We start from the raw sequence: 14,239 nt of genomic DNA, 5'->3' as shown, positions 1-14,239 counted from the left end.
AACAACAACAACAACAAGAACAACAAGAACAACAAGATCAACATGACCAGCAAGAACAACAAGAACAACAAGAACAACAAGAACAACAAGAACAACAAGAACAACAAGAACACGAACAACAAGAACAACAAGAACAAGAACTACAAGAACAACCGGAACAACAAGAACAACAAGAACAACCAGAACAACAACAACAAGGACCACTAGAACAACAACAAGAACAACAACAAGAACAACATGAACAACAAGAACAACAAGAACAACAAGAACAACAAGAACAACAAGAACAACAAGAACAACAAGAACAACAAGAACAACAAGAACAACAAGAACAACAAGAAGAACAACAAGAACAACAAGAAGAACAACAAGAACAACAAGAAGAACAACAAGAACAAGAAGAACAACAAGAAGAACAACAAGAAGAACAACAAGAACAACAACAAGAACAACAACAACAACAACTAGAACAAGAAGAACAACAAGAACACCAAGAACACCAAGAACAACAAGAACAACAAGAACAACAAGAACAACGAGAACAACGAGAACAACGAGAACAACGAGAACAACCAGAACAACAAGAACAACAAGAACAGCAAGAACACAAAGAACTACAACAACAACAAGGACAACAACAACAACTACAACAAGAACAGCAAGAACAACAACAACAACAACAAGAACAACAAGAACAACAATTACAACGAGAACAACGAGAACAACGAGAACAACGAGAACAACGAGAACAACGAGAGCAACGAGAACAACGAGAACAACGGGAACAACGAGAACAACGAGAACAACGAGAACAACAAGAACAACAAGAACAACAAGAACAACAAGAACAACAAGAACAACAAGAACAACAAGAACAACAAGAACAACAAGAACAACAAGAAAAACAAGAACAACAAGCCCAACAAGAGCAAAAAGAGCAACAAGAGCAACAAGAGCAACAAGAGCAACAAGAGCAACAAGAACAACAGGAACAACAAGAACAACAAGAACAACGAGAACAACGAGAACAACGAGAACAACGAGAACAACGAGAACAACGAGAACAACGAGAACAACGAGAACAACGAGAGCAACGAGAACAACGAGAACAACAACGAGAACAACGAGAACAACGAGAACAACAAGAACAACAAGAACAACAAGAACAACAAGAACAACAAGAACAACAAGAACAGCAAGAACAGCAAGAACAGCAAGAACAACAACAACAACAACAAGAACAACAATTACAACAAGAACAACGAGAACAACGAGGACAACGAGAACAACGAGAACAACGAGAACAACGAGAACAACGAGAACAACGAGAACAACGAGAACAACGAGAACAACGAGAACAACGAGAACAACGAGAACAACAAGAACAACAAGAACAACAAGAACAAGAACAACAAGAACAACAAGAACAAGAACAGCAAGAACAACAACAACAACAAGAACAACAACAAGAACAACAAGAACACCAAGAACACCAAGAACAACAAGAACAACAAGAACAACGAGAATAACGAGAACAACAAGAACAACAAGAACAACAAGAACAACAAGAACAACAAGAACAACAAGAACAACAAGAACAACAAGAGCAACAAGAACTACCAGAACAACAAGAACAACAAGAACAACAAGAACAACAAGAACAACAAGAACAACAAGGACAACAACAACAACAACAACAACAAGAACAACAAGATCAACATGACCAGCAAGAACAACAAGAACAACAAGAACAACAAGAACAACAAGAACAACAAGAACAACAAGAACAAGAACAGCAAGAACAACAAGAACAACAAGAACAACTAGAACAACAAGTACAACAAGACAACATGAACAGCAAGAACAACAAGAACAACAAGAACAAGAACAACAAGAACAACCGGAACAACAAGAACAACAAGAACAACCAGAACAACAACAACAAGGACCACTAGAACAACAACAAGAACAACAACAAGAACAACATGAACAACAAAAACAACAAGAACAACAAGAACAACAAGAACAACAAGAACACCAAGAACAACAAGAACAACAAGAACAACAAGAACAACGAGAACAACGAGAACAACGAGAACAACGAGAACAACGAGAACAACGAGAACAACGAGAACAACGAGAACAACGAGAACAACGAGAACAACGAGAACAACAACGAGAACAACGAGAACATCAAGAACATCAAGAACAACAAGAACAGCAAGAACAACAAGAACAACAAGAACAACAAGAACAACAAGAACAACAAGAACAGCAAGAACAACAACAACAACAACAACAACAACAAGAACAACAATTACAACAAGAACAACGAGAACAACGAGAACAACGAGAACAACGAGAACAACGAGAACAACGAGAACAACGAGAACAACGAGAACAACGAGAACAACGAGAACAACGAGAACAACGAGAACAACGCGAACAACGAGAGCAACGAGAACAACGAGAACAACGAGAACAACGAGAACAACGAGAACAACGAGAACAACGAGAACAACAAGAACAACAACGAGAACAACGAGAACAACGAGAACAACGAGAACAACAAGAACAACGAGAACAACGAGAACAACAAGAACAACAAGAACAACAATAACAACAAGAACAACAAGAACAACAAGAACAACAAGAACAACAAGAACAACAAGAACAACAAGAACAACAAGAACAACAAGAACAACAAGAGCAACAAGAACAACAAGAACAACAACGAGAACAGGAACAACAAGAACAACAAGAACAACAAGAGCAACAAGAACAACAAGAACAACAAGAACAGCAACAAGAACAACTAGAACAACAACAACAAGAACAACAAGAACAACAAGAACAACAAGGACAACAACAACAACAACCACAAGAACAACAAGAACAACAAGAACAACAAGAACAACAAGAACAACAAGAACAACAAGAACAACAAGAACAACAAGAACAACAAGAACAACAAGAACAACAAGAACAACAAGAACAACAAGAGCAACAAGAACAACAAGAACAACAACGAGAACAGGAACAACAAGAACAACAAGAACAACAAGAGCAACAAGAACAACAAGAACAACAAGAACAGCAAGAACAACAAGAACAACAAGAACAACAAGAACAACAAGCACAACAACAACAAGAACAACAACAAGAACAACAAGAACAGCAAGTGCAACAACAACAACAACAAGATCAACAACAACAACAAGAACAACAACAGTAAGAACAACAAGAACAACAAGAACAACAAGCCCAACAAGAAGAACAAGAACAACAAGGACAACAAGAACAACAACAACAACAGGAACAAGTAGAACAACAACAACAAGAGCAACAAGAACAACAAGAACAAGAACAGCAAGAATAACAACAACAACAAGAACAACAAGAACAACAAGAACAACAAGAACAACAAGAACAACAAGAACAACAAGAACAACAAGAACAACAAGAACAACAAGAACAACAAGAGCAACAAGAACAACAAGAACAACAACGAGAACAGGAACAACAAGAACAACAAGAACAACAAGAGCAACAAGAACAACAAGAACAACAAGAACAGCAAGAACAACAAGAACAGCAAGAACAACAAGAACAACAAGAACAACAAGAACAACAAGAACAACCAGAACAACAAGAACAACAAGAACAACAAGAACAACAAGAACAACAAGAACAACAAGAACAACAAGAACAACAAGAACAACAAGAACAACAAGAACAACAAGAACAACAAGAACAACAAGAACAGCAAGAACAACAAGAACAAGAACAACAAGAACAACCGGAACAACAAGAACAACAAGAACAACAAGAACAACCAGAACAACAAGAACAACAAGAACAACAAGAACAACAAGAACAACAAGAACAACAAGAACAACAAGAACAACAAGATCAACAAGAACAACAAGAACAACAAGAACAACAAGAACAACAAGAACAACAAGAACAACAAGAACAACAAGAACAACAAGAACAACAAGAACAACAAGAACAACAAGAACAACAAGAGCAACAAGAACAACAAGAACAACAAGAACAACAAGAACAACAAGAACAACAAGAACAACAAGAACAACAAGAACAACAAGAGCAACAAGAACAACAAGAACAACAAGAACAACAAGAACAACAAGAACAACAAGAACAACAAGAACAACAAGAACAACAAGAACAACAAGAACAACAAGAACAACAAGAACAACAAGAACAACAAGAACAACAAGAACAACAAGAACAACGAGAACAACGAGAACAACGAGAACAACGAGAACAACGAGAACATCGAGAACAACGAGAACAACGAGAACAACGAGAACAACGAGAACAACGAGAACAACGAGAACAACAAGAATAACAAGAACAACAAGAACAACCAGAACAGCAAGAAGAACAACAAGAACAACAAGAACAACCAGAACAGCAAGAAGAACAACAAGAACAACAAGAACAACAAGATCAACAAAAACAACAAGAACAACAAGAACAACAAGAACAGCAAGAACAACAAGGACAACAAGAACAAGAACAGCAAGAGCAACAACAACAAGAACCACATGAACAACAACAACAAGAACAACAAGAACAACAACAACAACAGGAACAACAAGAACCACAACGACAAGAACAACAACAACAAGAACAACCAAAACAAGAACAACAAGAACAACAACAAGAACAACAAGAGCAACAAGAACAACAAGAGCAACAAGAACAACAAGAGCAACAAGAGCAACAAGAACAACAGGAACAACAAGAACCACAACGACAAGATCAACAATAACAAGAACAACAAAAACAAGAACAACAAGAACAACAACAAGAACAACAAGTGCAACAAGAACAACAAGAGCAACAAGAACAAGAAGAGCAACAAGAACAACAAGCACAACAAGAACAACAAGGACAACAACAACAAGAACAACAAGGACAACAACAACAAGGACAACTAGAACAACAACAAGAAGAACAACAAGGACAACATGAACAGCAAAAACAACAAGAACAACAAGAACAACAAGAACAACAAGAACAACAAGAACAACAAGAACAACAAGAACAACAAGAACAACAAGAACAACAAGAACAACAAGAACAACAAGAACAACACGAACAACAAGAACAACAAGAGCAACAAGAACAACAAGAACAACAAGAACAACAAGAACAACAAGAACAACAAGAACAACAAGAACAACAAGAACAACAAGAACAACAAGAACAACTAGAACAACAAGAACAACAAGAGCAACAAGAACTACCAGAACAACAAGATCAACAAGAACAACAAGAGCAACAAGAACTACCAGAACAACAAGAACAACAAGAACAACAAGAACAACAAGGACAACAACAACAACAACAACAACAACAACAAGAACAACAAGAACAACAAGATCAACATGACCAGCAAGAACAACAAGAACAACAAGAACAACAAGAACAACAAGAACAACAAGAACAGCAAGAACAACAAGAACAACAAGAACAACTAGAACAACAAGTACAACGAGACAACATGAACAGCAAGAACAACAAGAACAACAAGTACAAGAACAACAAGAACAACCGGAACAACAAGAACAACAAGAACAACCAGAACAACAACAACAAGGACCACTAGAACAACAACAAGAACAACAGCAAGAACAACATGAACAACAAAAACAACAAGAACAACAAGAACAACAAGAACAACAAGAACAACAAGAACAACAAGAACAACAAGAACACCAAGAACAACAAGAACAACAAGAACAACAAGAACAACGAGAACAACGAGAACAACGAGAACAACGAGATCAACGAGAACAACGAGAACAACCAGAACAACAAGAACAACAAGAACAGCAAGAACAACAAGAACTACAACAACAACAAGGACAACAACAACAACTACAACAAGAACAGCAAGAACAACAACAACAACAAGAACAACAAGAACAACAAGATCAACAAAAACCACAAGAACAACAAGAACAACAAGAACAACAAGGACAACAAGAACAACAAGAACAACAAGAACAACAAGAACAACAAGAACTACAACAACAACAACTACAACAAGAACAGCAAGAACAACAAGAACAACAAGAACAACAAGAACAACAAGAACAACAAGAACAACAAGAACAACAAGAACAACAAGAACAACAAGAACAACAAGAACAACAAGAACAACAAGAACAACAAGAACAACAAGAACAACAAGAACAACAAGAACAACAAGAACAACAAGAACAACAAGAACAACAAGAGCAACAAGAACAACAAGAACCACAAGAACAACAAGAACAACAAGAACCACAAGAACAACAAGAACAACAAGAACAACAAGAACAACAAGAACAACAAGAACAACAAGAACAACAAGAACAACAAGAACAACAAGAACAACAAGAACAACAAGAACAACAAGAACAACAAGAACAACAAGAACAACAAGAACAACAAGAACAACAAGAACGACAAGAACGACAAGAACAACAAGAACAACAAGTACAACTAGAACAACAAGAACAACAAGAACAACAAGAAGAACAACAAGAACAACAAGAACAACAAGAAGAACAACAAGAACAACAAGAAGAACAACAAGAACAAGAAGAACAACAAGAAGAACAACAAGAACAACAACAAGAACAACAGCAACAACAACTAGAACAAGAAGAACAACAAGAACACCAAGAACACCAAGAACAACGATAACAACGAGAACAACCAGAACAACAAGAACAACAAGAACAACAAGAACTACAACAACAACAACTACAACAAGAACAGCAAGAACAACAAGAACAACAAGAAGAACAAGAACAACAAGAACAACAAGAACAACAAGAACAACAAGAACAACAAGAACAACAAGAACAACAAGAACAACAAGAACAACAAGAACAACAAGAACAACAAGAACAACAAGAACAACAAGAACAACAAGAACAACAAGAACAACAAGAACAACAAGAACAACAAGAACTACAACAACAACAAGGACATCAACAACAACTACAACAAGTACAGCAAGAACAACAACAACAGCAACAAGAACAACAAGAACAACAATTACAACAAGAACAACGAGAACAACGAGAACAACGAGAACAACGATAACAACGAGAACAACGAGAACAACGAGAACAACGAGAACAACGAGAACAACGAGAACAACGAGAACAACGAGAACAACGGGAACAACGAGAACAACGAGAACAACGAGAACAACGAGAACAACGAGAACAACGAGAACAACGAGAACAACGGGAACAACGAGAACAACGAGAACAACGAGAACAACGAGAACAACGAGAACAACAACGAGAACAACGAGAACAACAAGAACAACAAGAACAACAAGAACAACAAGAGCAACAAGAACAACAAGAACAACAAGAACAACAAGAACACCAAGAACAACGATAACAACGAGAACAACCAGAACAACAAGAACAACAAGAACAACAAGAACTACAACAACAACAACTACAACAAGAACAGCAAGAACAACAAGAACAACAAGAAGAACAAGAACAACAAGAACAACAAGAACAACAAGAACAACAAGAACAACAAGAACAACAAGAACAACAAGAACAACAAGAACAACAAGAAGAAACAAGAACAACAAGAACAACAAGAACAACAAGAACAACAAGAACAACAAGAACAACAAGAACTACAACAACAACAAGGACATCAACAACAACTACAACAAGTACAGCAAGAACAACAACAACAACAACAAGAACAACAAGAACAACAATTACAACAAGAACAACGAGAACAACGAGAACAACGAGAACAACGATAACAACGAGAACAACGAGAACAACGAGAACAACGAGAACAACGAGAACAACGAGAACAACGAGAACAACGGGAACAACGAGAACAACGAGAACAACGAGAACAACGAGAACAACGAGAACAACGAGAACAACGAGAACAACGGGAACAACGAGAACAACGAGAACAACGAGAACAACGAGAACAACGAGAACAACAACGAGAACAACGAGAACAACAAGAACAACAAGAACAACAAGAACAACAAGAGCAACAAGAACAACAAGAACAACAAGAACAACAAGAACAACAAGAACAACAAGAACAACAAGAACAACAAGAACAACAAGAACAACAAGAACAACAAGAAGAACAACAACAACAACGACAACAACGACAACAAGAACAACAACAACAACAAGAACAAGAACAACGGGAACAACAACAACAAGAACAACAAGAACAAGAACAACGGGAACAACAACGACGAGAGCAACAAGAGCAACAAGAACAACAAGAACAATAAGAACAACGAGAACAACAAGAACAAGTACAACAAGATCAACAAGAACAACAAGAACAACAAGAACAACAAGAACAACAAGAACAACAAGAACAACAAGAACAACAAGAACAACAAGAACAACAAGAACAACAAGAACAACAAGGACAACAAGAACAACAAGAACAACAAGAACTACAACAACAACAACTACAACAAGAACAACAACCACAACAAGAACAACAAGAACAACAAGAACAACAAGAACAACAAGAACAACAAGAACAACAAGAACAACAAGAACAACAAGAACAACAAGAACAACAAGAACAACAAGAACAACAAGAACAACAAGAACAACAAGAACAACAAGAACAACAAGAACAACAAGAACAACAAGAACAACAAGAACAACAAGAACAACAAGAACAACAAGAACAACAAGAACAACAAGAACAACAAGAACAACAAGAACAACAAGAAGAACAACAAGAACAAGAAGAACAACAAGAAGAACAACAAGAACAACAACAAGAACAACACCTACAACAACTAGAACAAGAAGAACAACGAGAACACCAAGAACAACAAGAACAACAGGAACAACAAGTACACCAAGATCAACAAGATCAACAAAAACAACAAGATCAACAAGAGCAACAAGAACAACAAGGACAACAAGAACAACAAGAACAACAAGAACAACAAGCACAACAAGAACAACAAGAACAACAAGAACTACAACAACAACAAGGACAACAACAACAACTACAACAAGAACAGCAAGAACAACAAGAACGACAAGAACAACAAGAACAACATGAACAACAAGTACAACAAGAACAACAAGAACAACAAGAACAACAAGAAGAACAACAAGAACAACAATAACAACAAGAAGAACAACAAGAACAACAAGAAGAACAACAAGAACAAGAAGAACAAGAAGAACAACAAGAACAACAACAAGAACAACAACAACAACAACTAGAACAAGAAGAACAACAAGAACACCAAGAACACCAAGAACAACGAGAACAACGAGAACAACGAGAACAACGAGAACAACGAGAACAACGAGAACAACGAGAACAACGAGAACAACCAGAACAACAAGAACAGCAAGAACAACAAGAACTACAACAACAACAAGGACAACAACAACAACTACAACAAGAACAGCAAGAACAACAACATCAACAAGAACAACAAGAACAACAAGATCAACAAAAACCACAAGAACAACAAGAACAACAAGAACAACAAGGACAACAAGAACAACAAGAACAACAAGAACAACAAGAACAACAAGAACTACAACAACAACAACTACAACAAGAACTGCAAGAACAACAAGAACAACAAGAACAACAAGAACAACAAGAACAACAAGAACAACAAGAACAACAAGAACAACAAGAACAACAAGAACAACAAGAACAACAAGAACAACAAGAACAACTAGAACAACAAGAACAGCAAGAACAACAAGAACAACAAGAACAACAAGAACAACAAGAACAACAAGAACAACAAGAACAACAAGAACAACAAGAACAACAAGAACAACAAGAACAACAAGAACAACAAGAACAACAAGAACAACAAGAACGACAAGAACAACAAGAACAACATGAACAACAAGTACAACAAGAACAACAAGAACAACAAGAACAACAAGAAGAACAAGAAGAACAACAAGAACAACAAGAACAACAAGAAGAACAACAAGAACAACATGAAGAACAACAAGAACAAGAAGAACAACAAGAACAACAACAAGAACAACAACAACAACAACTAGAACAAGAAGAACAACAAGAACACCAAGAACACCAAGAACACCAAGAACAACAAGAACAACAAGAACAACGAGAACAGCGAGAACAACGAGAACAACGAGAACAACGAGAACAACGAGAACAACGAGAACAACCAGAACAACAAGAACAACAAGAACAGCAAGAACAACAAGAACTACAACAACAACAAGGACAACAAGAACAACTACAACAAGAACAGCAAGAACAACAACAACAACAAGAACAACAAGATCAACAAAAACCACAAGAACAACAAGAACAACAAGAACAACAAGAACAACAAGAACAACAAGAACAACAAGAACAACAAGAACTACAACAACAACAACTACAACAAGAACAGCAAGAACAACAAGAACAACAAGAACAACAAGAACAACAAGAACAACAAGAACAACAAGAACAACAAGAACAACAAGAACAACAAGAACAACAAGAACAACAAGAACAACAAGAACAACAAGAACAACAAGAACAACAAGAACAACAAGAACAACAAGAACATCAAGAACAACAAGAACAACAAGAACAACAAGAACAACAAGAAGAACAACAAGAACAAGAAGAACAACAAGAAGAACAACAAGAACAACAACAAGAACAACAACAACAACAACAACAACTAGAACAAGAAGAACAACAAGAACACCAAGAACAACAAGAACAACAGGAACAACAAGTACACCAAGATCAACAAGATCAACAAGAACAACAAGAACAACAAGATCAACAAAAACAAGATCAACAAGAGCAACAAGAACAACAAGAACAACAAGGACAACAAGAACAACAAGAACAACAAGAACAACGAGAACAACGAGAACAACGAGAACAACGAGAACAACGAGAACAACGGGAACAACGAGAACAACGAGAACAACGAGAACAACGAGAACAACAAGAACAACAACGAGAACAACGAGAACAACAAGAACAACAAGAACAACAAGAACAACAAGAACAACAAGAACAACAAGATCAACAAGAACAACAAGAACAACAAGAACAACAAGAACAACAAGAACAACAAGAACAACCGGAACAACAAGAACAACAAGAACAACTAGAACAACTAGAACAACAGGAACAACAAGAACAACAAGATCAACATGACCAGCAAGAACAACAAGAACAACAAGAACAATAAGAACAACAAGAACAACAAGAACAGCAAGAACAACAAGAACAACAAGATCAACGAGAGCAACAAGAGCAACAAGAACAACAAGAACAACAAGAACAACAAGAACAACAAGCACAACAACAACAATACCAACAACAAGAACAACAAGAACAGCAAGTGCAACAACAACAACAACAAGATCAACAACAACAACAAGAACAACAACAACAAGAACAACAAGAACAACAAGAACAACAAGAACAACAAGAACAACAAGAACTACAACAACAACAACTACAACAAGAACAACAACCACAACAAGAACAACAAGAACAACAAGAACAACAAGAACAACAAGAACAACAAGAACAACAAGAACAACAAGAACAACAAGAACAACAAGAACAACAAGAACAACAAGAACAACAAGAACAACAAGAACAACAAGAACAACAAGAACAACAAGAACAACAAGAACAACAAGAACAACAAGAACAACAAGAACAACAAGAACAACAAGAACAACAAGAACAACAAGAACAACAAGAACAACAAGAACAACAAGAACAACAAGAACAACAAGAACAACAAGAACAACAAGAACAACAAGAACAACAAGAACAACAAGAACAACAAGAACAACAAGAACAACAAGAACAACAAGAAGAACAACAAGAACAAGAAGAACAACAAGAAGAACAACAAGAACAACAACAAGAACAATAACTACAACAACTAGAACAAGAAGAACAACGAGAACACCAAGAACAACAAGAACAACAGGAACAACAAGTACACCAAGATCAACAAGATCAACAAAAACAACAAGATCAACAAGAGCAACAAGAACAACAAGGACAACAAGAACAACAAGAACAACAAGAACAACAAGCACAACAAGAACAACAAGAACAACAAGAACTACAACAACAACAAGGACAACAACAACAACTACAACAAGAACAGCAAGAACAACAAGAACGACAAGAACAACAAGAACAACATGAACAACAAGTACAACAAGAACAACAAGAACAACAAGAACAACAAGAAGAACAACAAGAACAACAATAACAACAAGAAGAACAACAAGAACAACAAGAAGAACAACAAGAACAAGAAGAACAAGAAGAACAACAAGAACAACAACAAGAACAACAACAACAACAACTAGAACAAGAAGAACAACAAGAACACCAAGAACACCAAGAACAACGAGAACAACGAGAACAACGAGAACAACGAGAACAACGAGAACAACGAGAACAACGAGAACAACGAGAACAACGAGAACAACCAGAACAACAAGAACAGCAAGAACAACAAGAACTACAACAACAACAAGGACAACAACAACAACTACAACAAGAACAGCAAGAACAACAACATCAACAAGAACAACAAGAACAACAAGATCAACAAAAACCACAAGAACAACAAGAACAACAAGAACAACAAGGACAACAAGAACAGCAAGAACAACAAGAACTACAACAACAACAAGGACAACAACAACAACTACAACAAGAACAGCAAGAACAACAACATCAACAAGAACAACAAGAACAACAAGAACAACAAGAACAGCAAGAACAACAAGAACTACAACAACAACAAGGACAACAACAACAACTACAACAAGAACAGCAAGAACAACAACATCAACAAGAACAACAAGAACAACAAGATCAACAAAAACCACAAGAACAACAAGAACAACAAGAACAACAAGGACAACAAGAACAACAAGAACAACAAGAACAACAAGAACAACAAGAACTACAACAACAACAACTACAACAAGAACTGCAAGAACAACAAGAACAACAAGAACAACAAGAACAACAAGAACAACAAGAACAACAAGAACAACAAGAACAACAAGTACAACAAGAACAACAAGAACAACTAGAACAACAAGAACAACAAGAACAACAAGAACAACAAGAACAACAAGAACAACAAGAACAACAAGAACAACAAGAACAACAAGAACAACAAGAACAACAAGAACAACAAGAACAACAAGAACAACAAGAACGACAAGAACAACAAGAACAACATGAACAACAAGTACAACAAGAACAACAAGAACAACAAGAACAACAAGAACAACAAGAACAACAAGAACAACAAGAACAACAAGAACAACAAGAAGAACAACAAGAACAAGAAGAACAACAAGAAGAACAACAAGAACAACAACAAGAACAACAACTACAACAACTAGAACAAGAAGAACAACGAGAACACCAAGAACAACAAGAACAACAGGAACAACAAGTACACCAAGATCAACAAGATCAACAAAAACAACAAGATCAACAAGAGCAACAAGAACAACAAGGACAACAAGAACAACAAGAACAACAAGAACAACAAGCACAACAAGAACAACAAGAACAACAAGAACTACAACAACAACAAGGACAACAACAACAACTACAACAAGAACAGCAAGAACAACAAGAACGACAAGAACAACAAGAACAACATGAACAACAAGTACAACAAGAACAACAAGAACAACAAGAAGAACAACAAGAACAACAATAACAACAAGAAGAACAACAAGAACAACAAGAAGAACAACAAGAACAAGAAGAACAAGAAGAACAACAAGAACAACAACAAGAACAACAACAACAACAACTAGAACAAGAAGAACAACAAGAACACCAAGAACACCAAGAACAACGAGAACAACGAGAACAACGAGAACAACGAGAACAACGAGAACAACGAGAACAACGAGAACAACGAGAACAACGAGAACAACCAGAACAACAAGAACAGCAAGAACAACAAGAACTACAACAACAACAAGGACAACAACAACAACTACAACAAGAACAGCAAGAACAACAACATCAACAAGAACAACAAGAACAACAAGATCAACAAAAACCACAAGAACAACAAGAACAACAAGAACAACAAGGACAACAAGAACAACAAGAACAACAAGAACAACAAGAACAACAAGAA

The sequence above is a fragment of the Megalopta genalis genome, chromosome 8 (genome assembly GCF_051020955.1).
Source record: "Megalopta genalis isolate 19385.01 chromosome 8, iyMegGena1_principal, whole genome shotgun sequence".
Classification (NCBI taxonomy): domain Eukaryota; kingdom Metazoa; phylum Arthropoda; class Insecta; order Hymenoptera; family Halictidae; genus Megalopta; species Megalopta genalis.
The sequence above is the reverse complement of the archived record's forward strand: the minus strand, read 5'-3'. Positions refer to the sequence as shown.